The sequence below is a fragment of the Peromyscus leucopus genome, chromosome 19, assembly GCF_004664715.2.
Source record: "Peromyscus leucopus breed LL Stock chromosome 19, UCI_PerLeu_2.1, whole genome shotgun sequence".
Classification (NCBI taxonomy): Eukaryota; Metazoa; Chordata; class Mammalia; order Rodentia; family Cricetidae; genus Peromyscus; species Peromyscus leucopus.
In genome coordinates, this window is record NC_051079.1 from 65,631,946 (window position 1) to 65,652,258 (window position 20,313).

The following is a 20,313-nucleotide window of genomic DNA, read 5'->3' on the forward strand; positions in this document are numbered from 1 at the left end:
ACCTGGGCAGGCGCTTTGTGCTTTACAGTTGGCGGATGGTATAATGCACTGTCTGGGACAAATGTTGAGTTGTCAGGACACCTGTACAATAGACACGAGAACCAAGACTGTTCTGGAAAACTAGCCTGTTCTTGTCTTTTTCTAGAAACTTCATGTACGGATGTGCTTCCTGCAGAACATCTAAAAGGTTTTCTGGCTCTACACACAAATTCTTGGGGTAGGCATGGAGAACAGCAGAAGGACTAAGGTGAAGCGAGTTCATGGAAGTAAGACTGTCTTGTTCGGGAGGGCTCCATGTACGATTTTATGACTTAGAGGTGACATGAAAGACATAAGCATTCAGTAGAAACTGTACTTCATATATTTAATTTTAAACTTCTTTTCAGCCAGCACTTCGTGGTGTGACCACCTTTCAAGACACTGGACAGAGGGAGACTGTGAGGCCATTGTCTTATCACGGGTCAATGTCACAAGGTGTGCTACCCCAGGTGTGACATCTCACTACATTGTAGCTCAGTAGGTCAGAGTACTGAATGAGTTTTCAACTTACCGTGGGCTTGTCAGGATGTCACCCCATCATAATGGAGGAACATCATTGTTTCCCAGTTACTGAAAGCATGCCTTTTCTCTTTCTATCTGTGTTCTTTTGCCTCAGTTTCCCCCATAGTCACTTTGGGGGGGGGGATTGAGATGTGTGTGGTAGGGTCTTGGAGGGGAGCTACAGATGAATGTTGGCATCTCATGGTTCAGGGAACAGGTAAGAGAGAATGTGTGCCTTGGAGGCCATGGTGATGTACACACCCTGTAAAGTCGTGCAGGACACATCCTGCTGAAGGAGAGGGGGTACCTGTGTGAATGTCCAGGCGAAGGTAAGGAAAGGTTGGAACACGAAAGAAAGGATTGGTTCTGGGGTGCTTGGGCTGCTCTCGGCCAGGTACTCCGAAGCAGGCCGAACCTGGAGAAGGTGAAGCTCCAGTTGACCTGGGCCAGAGAGACTGAAGGAAGTCCAGGAGCAGCGGGCAGACTGTAAAGACAAAGAAGACAGCAGAGGAGCTGGCTGAGTCTTGAGGTTCTGGGTTCGGGCCTTCAGGCCAGTGTGATCTTATTCCTCATCACTGGCTGGTTCTAGTTTTACCCCAACTAGACACGGCAGTACTTTCATGCAGGTACTCAGGGATAGACCATACTCCAGTGGCTAGAAAGTCAGGTTTCTGCCTGGGTAAAGGCTTCAGCAAGCAGGGCTTTCTATGACATCAGCATAGGGACTTGAGTGCAGGTCAGGGGGGCCGAGCTCTTGGCACACTTGGGCTGGGAGCAGGGACACAAAGCTGAGGGTTTCTAAGTCAGGGTACATGAGGCCTCAGCCTCTAGCTAGCCTCTGAGGCTGTTCCATTCACGCCGCGTCAACATTTCCTCTTCTGTGGAATTGCTATTTTCAGCTTTCCGTGTCATTTCCCCCCTGCACATTATTGGTCATAGAAGAAGGGCCACGGTGCTTCCCAGGAGCACACACACAGCCACACACCAGACAGTGGAGGAACCAGCTTTGTAGCAGTCGCAGGGATACTGTGGGAAACATCTTACTCAATGTACAAAGATACAGTCTTTCATTTTGAGTTTCCTCTGTGTGGAATACACACCACACTCAGACCTTTTGAGTGTGTGTGTGTGTGTGTGTGTGTGTGTGTGTGTGTGTGTGTGTGTGTAGCTAGTCTGGTTATCGAGTTTACGCTGGGGATTTCCTGTCTCCTTCTCCTGCACACTGGGATTACAGGTGGGCTCCCGCACCCACCCAACATTTATGTGGGTGCTAGAGATCCAGGCTCCAGTTCTCATAGTTGCACAGCAAATGCTTTCTCCAGTAAACTGTCTCCCAAGTATGAGACTCAAATTTCACTGAAGAAACAACATGGGTTCGAGAGTTGAGACAGGAAGGCTGGGGACGTAGTTCAGACAGCAGAGTGCCTGAATTGTATGCACGAAGTGCCAGGTTTGATCTAAAGTAGTGCATAAAACTGGGTGTGGCCAGGGAAACGTGGCCCACGGAACCACCTAAGCAGGGCTCATGTGAGCTCACAGGGACTGACCTGGCAGGCATGGGGTCTGCATGTATTCATTTCATTTTATGTGTGGGTGATCTGCCTGCACGTGTGTCTGTGTGCCACATGTGTGCTTGGTGCCCACAAAGGCCAGAAGAGGGCATTGGATCCCCTGGGACTACAGTTACAGACAGTTGTGAACCACCACATGGATGCTGGGAACCAAACCTGGGTCCTCTGCAAAAGAAACATGTGCTCTTAACTACTGAGCCATATTTTCAACCCCTTGAGTTTTTATGTTTTAATTAAGATTTTTAGACATAGTCTCATGTATCACAGGCTTGCTTCCAATTCACTATTTGGCCAATGGTAACCTTGAACTTCTGATCCCCTTCCTCTGCCTCCAAAGTGTTAAGATGACAGGCATACACCAACCACACTTCATTATGTGCAACGCTGGGGATTGCACCCAGGGCCTTTTGCACACTAAGCAAGCACTCTACCAACTGAGCTACATCCTTAGTTCCTTTTAGTTTTAAGAAACAACACAATTGCTTAAAAACACTATCAAATAGACTCTAGATGACTCTTTGATCTGATTAAATGCTTTCAGCAATGTGGCAAGATACAAAAATCTGTGTATAAAAAGCAGTAGCTTTTCTATATACCAATAACCAACTCACTGAGAAGGAAGTCACTAAAAACATGCCATTTGTAAAGCATAAAATGGCCTTAGTTCAAGCAACATGACAAGAGAAAGAAAGAAAAGATACACAAACAGAGAAAGGGAAGGTTAACTGTCCCTGTTTGCAGATAACGTGACCTTGGCCTTAAAAGACCTTAAAGATAGAGGACACCTCTCCTGGAGCTCCAAGAGACTCCCCAAGCTGTGTAGGTGACTGCCATTTCCCTTGGCTGCCGCCTCTCAGAACTCAAAGGTAAATCTTTGCTGCTGAAGTCATTCACACTTTGGACACAGAGTTTGGAGGAATTGAGCTGGACCTGCCCCAGAAGCCTCCTCCCTGAGGACTTGTCTCTCATAGTATCAGAAGGAGCTATGCCGGCTGCCAAGGAAGAAAAGCAATCAATAATCCTACCCAGCCATAAAGCCTCCAGACCACAACAATGACTAACTCTTCAGGATGTGGCGCAGTAGTGGCATGTTCACCTGGGGTTAACCAACAGCTGTCTCATTGGACCTAAGGCCCCACTCAACGGGAGGGAATTCATACCTAGGGCTGGAAATTTAATCAACCAGCTCCTAGAAAGAGCAAAGATCTTCGAGAAGAACCAGCTACTACTGTGTTCCTGAAGCAATACAGTTTCTAACTGTATTGAAATACTCTTCTTTATCCCTACAGGTAATGTAGCTCTCACCCCTCATCAAAGAAACTTCTTTTCCCAGCAGACAGAGACTGCTACAGTGATCTACAATGGGCTAAAAATGCAGAGAAAGGTGACTATAGGGTGCCCATCCCTCACTACAGTGAAGCCTCTACATCTTTGGCTCAGGGAACATCCTGAGGTAGAGTGCAGAAAGACTGTAAGAGCCAGAGGATCAGGATGCCTGCTGCTAGATCGTATCTTCTGGAAACGACAGTGGAAATGCACCCACAAAATCTCAACAGTATGGTTGCCTAAACAAGACCAGCACAATGAGAACACTAGCCAACATGACAATACAGATGGGCATCTTCACAAGGCTCCATTCTTAGGTTAAGAGCTACAGGCAGTCGATGGCTTCTGAGAAAGGGAGACTCAACCTTCTTCAGGGATGAGCCAGTCCTCTGATAGGTTGTTCAGTCCCAAGTGGTCAGACCTTAAAGTACGCACATGAGAGCAATACTAAATGCACTCAGGAGGTGTGTGTGTGTGTGTGTGTGTGTGTGTGTGTGTGTGTGTGTGTGTGAATAATAATTGTAGAAGGTGAGGTCATAAATTTGGAAATGTGAACTGGAAATCAATATAGAGATTTCTCAGAAAAAAAAAATCCTGAAACTAGAACTATGACATGTCCCAGTTCTACCATTTTTAGACATTTCTGAAGGACTGCAAGTCAACAAACTACAGAAATACTTTTACATTCACGTTTCTTGCTGCAATATTTTCATAGACAGGAAATAGAACCAGACTAGATATCAATCAAGAGAAGAGTGGATAAGGAAAACATGAAACATGCATATTCACAGTGGAATTTCATGCAGCTGTAAAGAAAAAACTGAGGTCATGACATATGCAGGAGAATGGATGGAACCAGAAATAACTGCTACGTGAAATAAGTGACTGAAAAACACACAAATAACACATCCTTTTGCTCATCCATGGAGCCATAATTTAAAGCTACATGTGTATTTGTGCGTGTTTATTTATGTGAGTGTTTGTAGGTCATGGAGCTAGAAAGTAGATCACGAGAAGGGGGAGGTCTTAGGGGAGGTGAGAATTAAAAAGGGTAGGGGGCTGGAGAGATGGCTCAGAGGTTAAGAGCACCGACTGTTCTTCCAGAGGTCCTGAGTTCAATTCCCAGCACCCACATGGTGGCTCACAACCATCTGTAATGAGATCTGGCTCCCTCTTCTGTGTACATAATAAATAAATCTTTTTTTTTTTAAAAAAAAAAGGGTAACAGAAGCCTTTCACCGAAAAGCGGAGGGGTGTGAGTGTGATGGAGTGGGGGGGGGGCGTCAAGATGGCTCAGAGGATGAGGGCGCTCGCTGTCGGCTGGATCCAGCGGGATCCCCAGGACTCACGCAAAAGCTCAAGACAGGACTGACCCCACAAAGCTGTCTTCTGACCTCCACAGGAGCACTGGGGCATGCATGCCCTGTTCCCACACCATGCAGGCACACGCACAGTGATGACGCATGAAATCAAACAGCAACCACAGAACAGGAAGTTCAGCAAGGGAAGAAAGGCAGCCATTGGACCAGGGAGGGCCGTGGGGAAAGGGGCTGAGTGGAAACAAATGTTGGGACACATATGCATGAAGAGGGCAGAATGAAACCCAGCACTTGGTATGTTAACCCAAAAGCTACTAGTAAAAAAATCTTTACTTTCCAACCTAGATTGCTGGCGCATTCCTGTAGTCCAAGCACCAAGGAAACTGAGGCTGGAGGATTACCATTTTGAGGATGAAAGACCCTAGCCCTTCAGGCTCACACCCCCAAGCCTCAGGAAAAGAGATACTTCAAGCGCCAGGAAATGAGAAACTAAAAATCTAGTTCCAAGGGCAACCTGACTTAGCCATTGTTCAATCTCCCCTGCAACCATATAACAATGTAAAAAGATTTCTGTTAAGAAATGTGCTCAACTGTGACTGGGATAGTTGCAGGTGTTCCAGGAAGGACCACTGTGACCTTTGTGTAAACTCCACTCCTGCCCTGATACCCCTCCTTGAGGTTTCAGGAAGAATGTACATTCGGACGTGGCTGTACTCACTCTGTGATCAGACCATGATTTTGTAAAACGAAATTGTATGGGAATTGTAACCTTATGGCTTTTGTGGGTTTTTCCTTTAAAAACCCCCATGTGGCTGCAGTAAGATGCGGCTCTTGCTCTTAGGAGCAGAGTTTGCCTGTCTAAATAAAAACCTCATGCTGATGTATCAACTGGACTGGAGTCTGGGTTCTTGGGGCTCCCACTTGAGACCCCCAGATTTTGGGGTCTAACACTATGTGATACTTCCTACTGATTGGGAGCACTGGTAGTCTTATGGGAACACAAAGAAAATTTAGGATTATGGTCAAGTCTTGATTGGAATAGTCTATGAGGCTGTATCATCTCAGCTAGGTATCTTGATGTTGTCCTGAACAGTTTGTAGTCCAAAGCCAATCTTTGGGTGATGTTTGTCAGCTTGGTGGTGTTATCATAGTCCGTGTGGAGTCCTCATTGTGGGATTGCATCACCCTTTCAAAGACTTCAGAGGTTGCTATTAGGCATGGTCATGGTTCATTGCAGAAAATCTTTTTTGAGGAACATTTTTTTTTTTCTGGATGATTTGTTCTTTTTCTTCAGATGTTTCATTTGTCCAGTGTTCTTCAGATTCCTTAGCTTTCATTCTCCTGAAAGACAAAAACAAAACCTTGCCCCAACCCTAACTTTGTGGAGGTTCCAAATCTAATCTTTATCAGTTTTGATTTACGGTTTCTCCTTAAATTTTTGTTTTACTTTTTAAAAGTGTTCTATCATCCAGAGCAGTATGGTTTCTTACAATAGGCATTAGGTTCTTTAATTGCTCCGGGAAAGAGTTTCTTCCACAATTACAGGAAAGGACTGAACAGAATTTGACATGGAGGCCTGTGTGAGGCCCCTCAGGGAGTTTCCCAATGGCAAAGGCAAGAGATTAGCTTGTCTGTACCTTGTTTATCTACACTCATTAGTCCAATGTCTACCTTTGCCACACCTTCTGCATAATCCAGAAGGGAGGGGTGTTTTGTTGGGATTATTTTTAGCAAAAACATTGTTTCTAGGAATGCCCTGTTTACAGTCCCTTTTTAGGTGACCTTCTTTACTGCAACTGAAACATTTAATGTTTCTGTTGGTTGTAGTATTAAGGCAACTCCATGTAGTTAAAAGGGAGGTTTATTTTGTGGGGTAACTTACAAGTAAAGGGATAGGTTACAGGGTCTGGGAAAGATGTAGCACAGTTCAGTGGTGTTCTCTAAAGAACTCTTTCAATCTACCTCCAGCGTCCAGGATCCAGGAATCAAGAGAGCCAGCACATCCAGATCTCAGATCTTAAGGGCTCCTGTCTCTGCCCCGCCTTGTAGGCATGACAATACTGAAGCCTCAGTGGGGGTAGTACTTCCAGGTCAAAGCTGGAACAGCTACCCACTACATGTTTCAACTCTTCTTCAAACCTCTGGAAATCACTTTTCCTATCTATGCATCATCATGTTCATGAGACTCAATATTTATTGTATCTTAGATTCTTGCCTGCAAGGGTGCTGATCTTGCCTTTGATGGCCTAATTATCCTTTTGCATTGTGCATTCAAAAGCCAGAGTTTCAATTACTATCTGTCTAGCTTTTGAATTTGGTATCATTCTATCTACTGCTGAAGTCAATTTTGTAAGAAATTAGTGAAAGCTTCTTTTGGTCCTGTATAACTTTTGTAAATGACTGAATTTTCTTTCTTACTTCTTCAATTCTGTCCCAAGCATTCAAGGCTGCTATGTGGCGTAAAGTTAGGGTGTGGTCATCATATAAAGATTGTTTTTGTATATCAGCATAATTGTCTTCTCCAAAAAGTTTATCTTGGCAAAATTCCACACCTCTGGCTCTACTTTGTTGTTCAACGGTCTTAGCCTTATCTTTCCACTAGGTCCTCCATTGCAATTGGGGACCAGCCTCTAAGACAGCTGTAACCAAATCTCTCCAGTTTTGAGGGATAATTCTATTACAAGTTGACCATGAGTTTAACACTGCTTCATGAAAGATTAGTGGATGCCATATGAGACTATTGCTTCTTTAAATCTCCTCAAATTGAACATTTGCACAGGAATCCAGTCAGTTCTTACACAGCCTTGAGGATATCTGTCACTGAATAGTTCCTGTAAGGTTACTGGATAGATTAAGGTTGGCTGTTTGAAAGCCTTAGGCTGTTTCTCTGTAACCATATAATGCAATGCTGAGGTAGGTTCACCTTTAAATTCTTCTGTCTGGGTCTGAATATCTCTATCATCTGTTTTAATAAGTTTTTCTGAAATTTTTACCTTGCACTCATATTTACCAACTTTTTAAATGTTAAAACAGAAATGATCAAACAAATAATGTTTAAAATTGACATTACATAAATCCCATTAACATTAATTATCCTCTCATTTAATTGTTCCATTTTCAGACCATTTAATGTATAGTCAAACAGAGACCAAATGCCTTCCATTGTAAAAATGTTTCCCATTTTTTATTGTGGGGAAAAAACTTTCTTTTTAACTAATTCCTCTCTTTAATAAATCACAATTGACTCACCAACTCTGCTGATAACGACAATTCAGATGATGGTGTGGCAGCAGCCTGAGGAGGGGGCCCAGAGAAAGCCAGAACCCACTAGGAGAGGAAAGAAGTGGAAGATCCAGCCATCTGCATGGGAGAAGTATATGAAAGTGGCTAACTCCTGTGGTGTTTGGAGTCCAAAAACCTATGGAGTTTGCTGCAGAGAGGGTGCAACAAAAACTTAACCAGCGGGTTAAAGATTCTGGCCCAGGAGCTGTGGAGATTCTGGCTGCATGTAGCTTGGACCTGAACCAGGCACTGCAAGGCCACAGGCAAGCAGCTTTTTCATGAATTCATGCCCCACAAGTTGGATGCCAGATGTTGCTCAAATTTTAGATTGATCTTATAATTAAAAACCCAGAGCCAGAATTGGGGCAAATACTGAAAGATCAGAGAGACAAAGGAACAAGCCATCCCTTACCTCTAGGACTCCTTAGCCTGAAAAGCTTTCCTCAGCTGAAAGATTTAGTTTCTATCTCATCACGAATTATATACCTTTCCTATGATATAGAAATGTATTATATAAAAATGATAGGAGAAAAAGGTAGATTATTGAATCTACTCTGAAAAGAAAAAAGGAGAATATGAATATGATAAAAAGGTAGATTATTGAATCTACTTTTAAAAAGCAACTACTAGTATTAAATATTTTGCACTGGATTGGATTTTCATATATTGTATACAAACTTTGTATATTGATACAAATTGGAGTTTATTTTTGTTAGAATGTATTGTACATACATTTCTAATCTTGTTCAAGGTATTGTACCTATACAGCTCATTTAACAATATAATGCAAATTACTAGTCCTTGAAAGTTATTATTACCAACTACTTAGGATTAAAACAATGAAAGTTAGTAGTTTATTTATTACAATCAAACTTGTAGTCAGATTAGGTATATTTTCAAGGTCAAAGAGAAATATATTTTAGATAAACAGGTAATCTTCAAACACTTCAGAGATCTACAGAATATAACATTTAAAATACTTTAATAACATAGATTCCTTTTTATGACTATGAGATATGTCTATTTCTGACAGCACCAATCTATTTCAGAGATGATGGGTGTCAAAGAAACTCCATATGGAATTTACTTTCTTTGTGGCAATCTAGACACTGGGCTAGAAAGTGCCCTTGCTTTGACTGCTGACAGTATACTGTTCAAATGGACAAGCAGGACACAAAAGAAAGGACTGCTGAACTTTGCCAAGACAAGGTAGGAAAGCCCTTCAGAAAATTCTGCTTCACAGATGAATCTGTCCAATATGCTAGGCCTGTAGGCAAAAGATGGATGCTCCAATGTTGCAGAGGAACCTAGGGTGACTGTCCAGGCAGCCAGCTGTTTCTGTCATTTCTCACATTTCTTGGAAGTCACTTGCTTGCACTTCCTGCTTACTTAGGTAATATTTCCTTCTTGGGTCTCTGAGGGAGTTGAAGACTAGATAGTTATAGTTTTCCTTGTTAACAAATTCAGAAGAGAACCTCAATAAAGAGGTGTAAAGTGTATGAATCTGAAAGACATCAAAAGATAGTTTTGGGTTGGTAATACAAGTTAGGAGAGAAAGTGAATTAGGTACAACATTTATGACTCACCAAAATAGGATAGAAATGGAGTATTTTCTCTGAATTTGTCAAATGTTTATGGATTTGACATTGTTCATATAATTCTTGACTGTATATATTGTATATACTTATTGTACTTATAGTATATAGTTTTTCTTATATTAATCATAACCTTTTATTATTTTAGACAAAAAAGAGGAAATGTGGTGATGTATTGTGTACCCTAATAAACCCTGCCTGAACATCAGAGGACAGAACAAGCCACTAGATTAAACATAGAAGCCAGACAGTGGCACCACACACCTTTAATGGTATCACTCAGGAGGCAGAGATATGTCTGGATCTCTGTGAGTTCAAAGCCATCCTGGACTACATGAGATTGACTCAGTCTAGGAGAGAAACAGAGCCAGGCAGTGGTGGTACACATCTTTAATACCAATATTTGTGAGTCACATGCCTTTAATCCCAGAACTAAAAAGGAAGTAATATGGTGGGCAGAGAAAGGTATATAAGGTGTGAGGAGACAGGAACTAAAGTTTTTGGCTGAGGGAAGCTTTTCAGGCTGAGAAGTCCTAGAGGTCAAGAGGTGGCTTGTTCCTTTGTCTCTCTGATCTTTCAGTATTTGCCCCAATTTCTGGCTCTGGGTTTTTATTATAAGACTGATTTAAGATTTGAGCAACAACACCTTGTTTCTGAGGTTGGACCATCTTTGCTATTTCTGCCACCATCAATTCTCCTGTTTCCGTCTTCTACCTCTCTGGGATTACAGAATCAAGCCACCTAATCCCGCCTGTGGGTTTGGAGGATCAAAGCCAGCTTTTCAGGTTTGCATTGCAAACCTACCAGGTTCTGATGACTACCCAGACGTATTAATGCCACTTAGTGAAATGGTGTTCTGGCTTCATCCAATATTCAGTCACCACACTGAACAACGCTCCAAATGGTGACTTTTCAGAGACCATGTATGGCTGGTGGGATCTTTAGAGAAGGGAGATTTTTATCATTGCTCTTCAAATCACATTATTTCCATCTCTAGATAAGAGAAAATAATGGCTGTGTATGCAAACATAGGACTCATGACTCATGGTGAACAAAGCCAGCCCCCATGGAGTGACTCACAGTGACTTAAGAGATGGGAGGAAGTTGACCAAGGGATCAGGCTACCCACTCATGTTTGACTGTGAGTTGGCTAGATTTATAACAAATGGGCTCTGATTTGGGAAAGGTATGAACTTGACCTACCAGGTCATTGGGAGTCATCTTCTGTTCACTCGTATTTACTGTCAGGAGGGCACAAGATCATAGGATATGGTTGAAAGTCAGTAAACAAGTACAATTCGAGTTACATCACTCAGGCACGCAAAGTGAGGCTGGGGATGGGCAGCGAAAGGAAGTTCTAGGACCATGTTAGAAGTACTGAATACAACTGGGCCTTACTGTGTTTACCTCTGTCCTCCCATCTCTAGTTAATGTGGTGGGGACTGACTACTTGTGAAGGGACCCGAGTTCAAAGCTGTGTGCCAGCATTTAAGAACATTGAGGCAGTTGAGAGAACTGCATTGAAATAACACCCCATTTCTTCTGCATGAACTCTGGCCATAGCTTATGCTCTTGAAGGACCATTCTTATTCCATAAATCTTTAGGGGTGAGCCAGTCCACCTTCTCAGCCCTCATCATAGGAGGTGTCAGGTGGAGCAGGAGTCAGGAATAGGGAAGTCAGAGACAGGAAGGGATGGATTTTGGAGAGTGAGACCCCTCACTGCTCTCCATTAATCCTCTACCATTGAGCTAAGTGTTGGGTGGACAAGACCTAGAAAGAATTCCTGTAGAGCAGGGGGCACTTGGAGGCCAAGGGTGCTTACATCTTCCCCTGGAGTCCTGGAAGCTGGGCTTCCTTCCCTGGACCAAGCCCTGCCTCAGCTGCCATCATGGACCTCGGAGGGAAGCATGCTGTCCTACGTCCACTTCTCTCCTGGATGAGCGACTTGAGGGGGTTAAAACAGTCCAAGGACAGGAACAAGGTGTGTAGATGATGAGGAGAGCCAGGCAAAGTAGCACAGGACTATAATCCTAACACACAAGAAGCTTGAGAGCAGATTGTAAATTTAAGACCTGACTTGAGGCTTTGTCTCAAACCAAACCAAACCAAACCAACTAACCAACCAACCAACCAACCAACCAACCAACCCACCAACCAACCCACCAACCAACCAACCAAAGAACTTGCCCACTCCACTCCCAAAGGGGCCAAAGGAGGGGAATGAAACAAAAGCAGTGTAAGAGAGGGTGTGATCCAAACATCATAGACATGGGATTACTACACTGGTGTGGTACCACACCTCTGTAATCCCAGCATCCAGGAGCTAGAAGCAAGAGGATCAAGAGTTCAAGGCCAGTCTGGGATATAAGGGACCCATGAGCTTTGGGAGAAGAGGGTATAATATAGATATCCCATTTAGGGCTGAACACTCCACAGGCTCTTATTCTTTGCGCATAAATCTATTTTGGTTCTCTGTGTTGTTAATCACCATTCACTGCAAAATGAAACTTTTCTGATGAGACTTGAGAGAAGCATTATCTATGAGTATAGTTTTATGTCATTAGGAGTTGGTTTAATACTATGCCCATTTAGCAAAGTAATAATAGTAGGTTCCCCTCTAGGGCCTAGGACCTATTTAGTTATAGGTTCATTTTTGTCCATGATAATGGTACCACATATGGGTTTTATCTTGTGGAGTGGTAATTAAATCCAATCTGAAAGTGATTGGTTACTCCCATGATGTCAATGCCACTATTGTGACAGTGGGCATACTTTGCCAGGCCAGTCACTATTGAAGCTTGTAGGGTTCATAGCTGGATAAGACTGATGACTGCTTTTCTCCACTGGTAGCATGCATACATACACTTTCTAGTACTAGGAAAGTTAGCCAGCAGGGATGAGGTTTCCAGGTGAGTACCAGCTTGATTTCTCCATGTTCCGTGACTTAAGTCTGTGGTGTCTACAACAATAGGGTCTCACTGTCAAGTTATGCAGAATAGGCAGGGGCACTGGCGTTATCCTGTAACACCTGAGTGTCTGATACCTCACTTGGCCTAAACTCCAAGCATGTAACTCATTCCTGGCAGTAGGCTTTTTATTTATTAGCCTGTGGTATGTAGAAGGGGCATTGTTGGTCTATGATATGGTAACTTCATTTTAACACATTTTCTCTTTGCATATAATAATATGCAGGTTTCCATATGAATTTTTGAAAGGTATTTGGTGTTATATATCTCTCCTTGAACTCCCTCCTCTATCTTCCCATTCCCTCACTCCAATTCATCCTTCCTGCTCCGTTATTCTCCTTTAATCCTTTATACCACTGTGTTCTGTCTCTTGTCCCTTGAGAGCCCAGTCTCCATTAATAATAATAAAAATTCCTTAATAATTTCTTGACCCCAATAGGCATTCCAAATGAAACACACATATGTGAAGATTCAAAGTTCGCAACATTTGTCTTTCAGGGTCTGGGTTACCTCACCCAGACTTACTGTTTCCAACTCTGTTTATTTGCCTACAGCTTTCATGATTTTATTTTTCTTAATGGCTGATAAAACTAATTTAATTCCTTTTTTGGTAAACAGAATGACCCAAAGCAGCTTGGGGAGAGGAAAGGATTTATTTGGCTTATACTTGAATGTCATAGCCATCACTGAGGAAAGCCAATGGAGGAACTCAAGGTGGGAACCTGGAGGCAGAAACTAAAGTAGAAGCCATGGAGGAACTTACTGGCTTGTCTTTCTGCTTATGTTCATCTTCCTTATACACCCATAACTACTTACCCAGGGATGGAACTGCTCACAGTGAGCTAGACCCTCCTCCATCAATTTGCAATCAAGAAAATGCCCCCACAGACATGCTCACAGGCCATTCTGATGTAGGCAGCGTCTCAATTGAAGTCCCCTCTTCCATTGTGTCTCCCAGGAGTAGCCACCTCAGTATATACAATGGAGTTTTACTTGACCATACAGAAGGATGAAATTCTGTTATTTTCAGGAAATGGAGATCATATTAAATGAAATGAGTTAGACTGAGAAAGGCAAACAGCATGTTTTCTCTCTACGTGGAGCCTAGATTTTATAGACATAAAATCATGTATACATATGACATGAGACTGGAAGGAAGACTTGAGGAATGGAGTATAGAGGGTGAATAAGTTCAAAGTATGTGATATATTTGAATGAAAACGTGTTTATTAAACTTATACATAATGGGTGTGTGCCAGGACCTTGGCTTTAATACTATACTAATACGGTTATCCCCAGGAGGGAAAAATGTAGCTATCATTTTATTTCTTTATTTTTAATTAAAAGAAAATAGCTTTGAGGCAGTGTTCTATGACCCAGGTCAGTCTCAAACTTATTGTGTAGCCAAGACTGGTCTTGAAACACTAATACTTCTGCCTCCACCTCCCAAGTGCTGGAGATACAGGTGAGACATTAGACTCAGTTGTCAGTGTCTTTGTAAATGACATCCTGTCCAAGGTATGTGGCTATTTGTGTGCGTATTCTGCAACGTAAGTTGTTCTCACTTGGAAGTTACTCAGTGGTTCTCAACCTTCCTAATGCTGGGGCCCTTTAATACAGTTCCTCATGTTGTGGCGACCTCTGACCATAAAATTATTTTTGTTGCTACTTCACAACTGTAGTTTTGCTAAAGTTACACATCATAATGTAAATATCTGTGCTTCCCAATGGTCTTTTGGGGATCGCGATCCACAGGTTGAGAATAACTACAGTACGTGAATCTGAAATATTCATGCTGTGCATGTGATCTTCAGAGCAAGCAGCCAGAGCAGGCTTCCATAGAACATACTGTCTGTCCCTGTCTCCATCCCTTCTTCCCATCATGAACCCAGTCCTTACTTTTAAGTTAGCTTGTCTCACACATCATTATTTCCTTCTATTTGATCCAGTTGGCATTTCCACCAACACTAGGTGGAAATTTGATTTATTTTAAGAGGTTTTTTTTTTTTTTTTGCAGTCTGGAAAGTCCCTTTTGTTGCTCTGATCACAAGGAAAGTCATACATCCCCTTGACACCCGCCCCCCCCAAATCAGGACTAGTCTTGAATCTGTTTCCAAAATAATGGCACCATTACCTGCCATAGGAGCATCCACAAATCTGTTACAGCTTTTGATCTCAGTGCTTTATGTGTGTTATATGACTCTGGGGGGCAGAGCCAATGGCTCAGGAGGGATAAGGAACTCACTTAAAGGCACACAGGTGGTGGGAGGCAGAGGCATGTGAAAGCCATGCTATGTGGCTCCTCAGTCTTGTATTCATGCCATGAACAGCAGAACTTCAAAGATGAGCGAGATCTTAAACCCGAATGCTGAGATTTTGCTTTCAGGAGGCTCAAAAGTCCCTTGAGAATGGGAGGTCGAGAGGCATGGTGGGCTGGCCCCGATGGAGGTTTTGGCCTTACCATCTGGGTGTCCTGCCACTGAGTTCGAGGGCATCAGGCAGTTAATTACTCCAGGCTTTGTCTCTGAAGGACAAGTCTTGCCATAGTTCTGATTCAGGCGGAAGTTCTGCAACAGTGCCACTTCTGTCCTAACCTGGAGGACCCCAGGGACACTGCAGCGAAGCAGACAATTCCCACAGGTGTCACTTTGTCCCAGTTATGCCATCTGGGCTACAGGACCCTGGGGACATGACTTCCCTAAGCTGAGACAGTGCAGTTCTACTGCCCTGAGAAAACAAAATACTTGTTCCTCTTGGCACTGGGCTTGAACCTAGGGCCTCATGCATTCTAGACAAGCATCCTACCACTGAGCTGCATCCCAAGCCCACAAAATGTAAAATCCTTGAACAGCTGACCTAGCACAAACACAGACTGAGTAGCTGCAAAAGTGTGGTTGTGCAATGCTCATCTGTATGCAGTTTTTTTTCCTTTTTCCTTCTTTCTGTTTGTGTTTAATTATCTTACCTTCTTAATTTCACATCACTCTCTGGCCCCTGCCCTCCTGTTTATGGTTACTGTCCTCTGGCCATATTTTCCCATGATATGTAATGCCACAGTTGTGTGTATGTGTTTATATAATATGTGAGTGTGTATACATCTACACACACATTTATGGATCCAGTATTCGGGGATTATCAACTTACTAAGATAGACTGAGTTATAAACTCTTGACAAGGGCTTGGTTCTGCACCCCAGCAAGCTTTCTGGAGAGCCTCTTAAGACTGATGTTGTATGTTGTTTTAGTCTGTTCACTGTTGCTATAGTAAAATACCTGAGACCAGGGGATTTTTAAAGACTAGAGACTCATGTCAAAAGTGGGAGAGTGAGGGAAGTACATACAGTAAAGAAGAAACACACAGAGCTGCCTTGCCTTGAAGCAGTCACCTCTGCTGGTCCTCCGAACGACCTTAAGCATCTCTTAAAAGCCTTACTTCCTACACCACCACAGTGACAATCTAATTTCAACCTAAGTCTTGGTGCAAATCACATAATTATATATCTACCTCATTCTTTTGAATAATGGTAAATATCCCATGGCATGGTTACACCAAATTTTCTTCAGTTACTTCTCTATTAGTGACAAATGTATTTGTTTCTATTTTTACCACTCTATGAACAAATGCAACAGCAAATGTGCTTGGAATCATGTCTTATGTGCTGGTAATCTTTTTTACATGATACTTTTATTTATTCCTTGAAAGTTTCATACATGCATGCATTTTATTTTATCTTCCTCCAACTCACCCCAGGACCCACCAATTCATCTTCCTCTCAACTTCATATGCTCTCACTGTCATTACCTCTCTGAATCCATTTTGTGCTGACCACTCTTGAGTTAATGGTTCTATACCCATAAACACAAATATTAAGAAGATAATTTGACAACATGATCATTCAGGGAAACAGCAGAATTCCCCTCTAGGGCCTATGACCTCCCGAGTCAAGGGAGGCCATTTTACGATATCAGACATGAAATTCCTCCCATGGACCAAGCCTCTTATCCAATCAGAAAGTGGTTGGTTACCTCATAACTGTCCTGCTGCGATTGCACCAGTGGTCACAGCTTGCCTGGCAGATCAGTAGCATCAGGGTCGAGCGCTGGATAAAACCACTGGTGTCTCTGTTTACCCAGCAGCTTGCATAGCACTTTCCAGCACTATGAAAACTAGCCAGCAGGAGGTTTACTGGTCAGTTTAATTTTGATTTCTCAATGTCCTGCGACCGAAGTGTATAGTATCTTTAGCAATAGGGTCTTACCATTTAGTTATGGTGGGCAAAGGAGTAATGGAAACAGCCTGGGCTGTTTTGGGGTACCTCTGAGGCCTCCTTAGCCAGTAACTTAGAGAGAGGTACTCCATGTCTGACACTGAGATTACCATCAAATAACTCCTGTCTTCTGCAAACAGTATTGTTCACCCATGCAGGGTACCTCTACTCAGGCTCCTTTAAATATATATATATATATATATATATATAATTATTTTTAAAGGAGCTTAAAATGAGTAGATTTCCACCAAGTGTCTTCATAGAGCCTCAGTTTTGGTTACTCACCTCTAACCCCTTGTTATCCTCTATTCCCCATCCTCATCTCCTTCTAAACCCTTAACCCAGAGTGGGCCCCACCCCATTCTTTCATGTCCCCTGTGTCCTACTACCCCTTCTAGTTGTATTTATTTATTTTTGCTTGGGTTGTAAAATTTTAGGTTTCCATGCAGCTTTTTAATGCATCCTTCATTTTGGGGATATCTTCCTCCACCCACTGTGGAGATCTTATTTCTGTAGGAAGTTTTGCCAGAAATGGGATTTTTAAGCACCAGATGTCTTTCTCAGGTGGTTGATACTTTGCATTTCCACTGTGCATAACTTATAGATACAATTTCTCTATTACATACATACATACACACACATTACATAATAATAAACAGGTTTTTTAAAGAAATTAATACTAATGCTTTTCAAACTATGCCACAAAATAGAAAAGGAAGGAATGCTACCAAATGACAAAGCCAGATAAAAATAAAACAACCCAAAAAAAGACAATTCTAGACTGATTCCCATGGTGAACATAGTTGCGAAAATCCTGTCCTGCTTTATGTTATTGTCTCTGCATCTGCTTGTCACTTCCATCTCTCTTGGGGAGAAACCCCGGGTTTGTGGGACCTAGTGGGAGGCAGGAGTTCACACTCCATGGGCCGGCTCTTCTCTTTACCTAGTTAGTTCAGGGTAGGTCTGTGACCAGGGCTGGGCCAGGTGGAGGACCCCATCTGAACTGTGACCATGGGAGGAACAAACGGGGATTCTTGTCACCGAAGGTGGAGAGGAAGCTGGTGTGGGGCACTGTCCCCTGGGCCTGCACTGTCACCCGGTCTCTCTTCCTTAGTCTCTTCGCCACACCTAGTGGCCCAGCCTTTCTGTCCTTCGTCATCTAGCAGTGTGTTCTTTTTTTTTTTTGACTCAGTTAGTCAGAGTTGATTTTTATTATCGATAAGAACTATGATTTGTTAGCAGTGTTATTCCTGCACTCCACTCTACTACTCCCTGTTGGTCAGGGGCCCGCTGAGGCTGCCCTGCCCTCTGCCCTTTGGGGGCATGGCTAGCACACAGGTGCCATCCTTTCCTCTCATGGGAAAGAGGCTAGGCTGTCCAGGTCTGACGGGAAGCCAGCATCCTGGGATGCATTCACAGCTAGTTTCTTGTCACAAAGATGTGACTTGCTGAAGAGTGGTAGACAGTGGCGGTCCTTAATTCAAATTGGCTTCCCTGGAGAAGGAAGAGCACTGTGTGGAAGAGTCATGGGGGGCTCAGACTCTGCATTTGGGATCACTGGGGATTTCTCAGAGGGTCATTCAAAATACTGCTTGTCTCTGTTAAGATATGCCTCCTGTTGTGTGTCCTATTTCCTGTAATTTATCAAGTATTACTCAGAGTAAATTTAAGGACACTTAGATGTGGGTTGGAAAGCGACAAGGCAGGGTGGTCATTGGTAATGTGTGCCTGTAATCCTTGCACTTGTCACGGGTGGGCAGAAGATGCATCTTGTCACCTGAACGCTGGAATCCTCTACTCTGCCATGTTAGACTTGAACTTTTCTGGGGATCTGCCCAGAGTGGTCCTCGTTGGTGAAGTTGTGTGGTTCTGAGGAGCTCTGCTGCCTCTGTGCCAACGCTTACTGTTAGAGCCTTCCCTTCCTTGATTTCTGACTATGTCTGAAAATACCTTTACTGGCCCATCTGGGGACTTGTCTCATGTTCATTATGGACTTTGGAATATTTTTATACTAGCCTTAGAATTTAAATCTTAACTTTCAAAGTGCCTCCTTCTAATTTTGAATTGTCATTAACTTTGCATATATGTGTGTGTGTGTGTGTGTGTGTGTGTGTGTGTAGTTATAAAAGCAATGTATGTTTAATATAAAAGACAGAAATGCAGAAGTGCCCAAAAGAGAAAAAATGTAAAATAATGTAATCCCCCCACTCAAACAGAAATATTTTAACATTTTTTATTATTGAGATAATAATATAATTGCATTTCTCGCTCCCCTTTCCTCCCCCAAACTCTCTCATAAACCACTTCCTTCTCTCCTTCAAACTCGTGACCTTTTTTCATGGATTATTTTGTATGGAATATTTTCTTTCTTTCCCTCTGTGTTTATCTACTTATAATATTTTACAGTCTCCTTACAGGAGGAGGGGAGAACTTGCTGCCTTGCAAGGTTAGCCTTCCCGGGCTTTAATGGATCACTTCTGTTCAGAACCGGGCATTTCAGAAGCCGCATTGCTCACTCGTTTGGTTGCCTCCGCTTTGTAACTACCGTAGCCATGACGATGATTTCAGCAGGACTTGACCCGTGATGACCCTCGTTTATCTCCATCTCTCTTCACTCTATCTGGATGTTTAATCTTAACTTTGAGGCAGGGGTCTGGCTACATGGCCCAGGCTGTCTCTAAACTCCTGGGGTCAAGCAATCTTCCCAAGTCAGTTTTCTAAGCTCCTGAGACAGCAAGGCACTCATCCCCACACCATTAGGGGATGAATCTCCAGGCCTCCTATCCAGCTTTGCCTATTTGTATTCATGTGTGTCCAGCTGAATGCATGTCTGTTTTTCCACTCACCCTTATTAAAATCCATTAATGACAACATTAATAGGTATGTTTATGTATATGTTTACATACTTTTGTGTTCTTTGGTCCCACTTCCTGTTTTTCTTGCTTAGGGATATTACAGCATCAGTCTCTTGAATGGGGCAGTCCAGGGTTTAAATATTGTTTCTTGTACTTCTGTGATCCTGAACATCTGGATGCTGTCATTCATCTGAGGAATAGGGAGAAGGGGATCTGAGAGGGCAGATGTTCAGCAGTCTCGGGAGTCCCAGAGGAGAACCCACCCACCCACCATCACAAGCACTATCTAGATCTTCATCTGCACTCCAGAGCCCGGAATGAGTTTGTCTCCTTTTCTTCTTTAAGCTGAGATAAGGGGCTGTAGCCACCTGGAGCTTCACTAGACTGAGATGTCAGTGACTGACAGCCGATCGTTGGAAAATATTTGAGAAGTAAGGGAACAGAGCAGCAGAGACGGAAAGAGGAGGTAGGTGGGGTAGGGCAGGGCTGGGTTTGGGGTGAGTTGGGGCTCATAAGACAGGTGGAGTTCAGTCAGTCCCCTGTGGTCAGTGTCCTGGCTTTGGGTCATCTGATCATTGTTTAATTCTTTA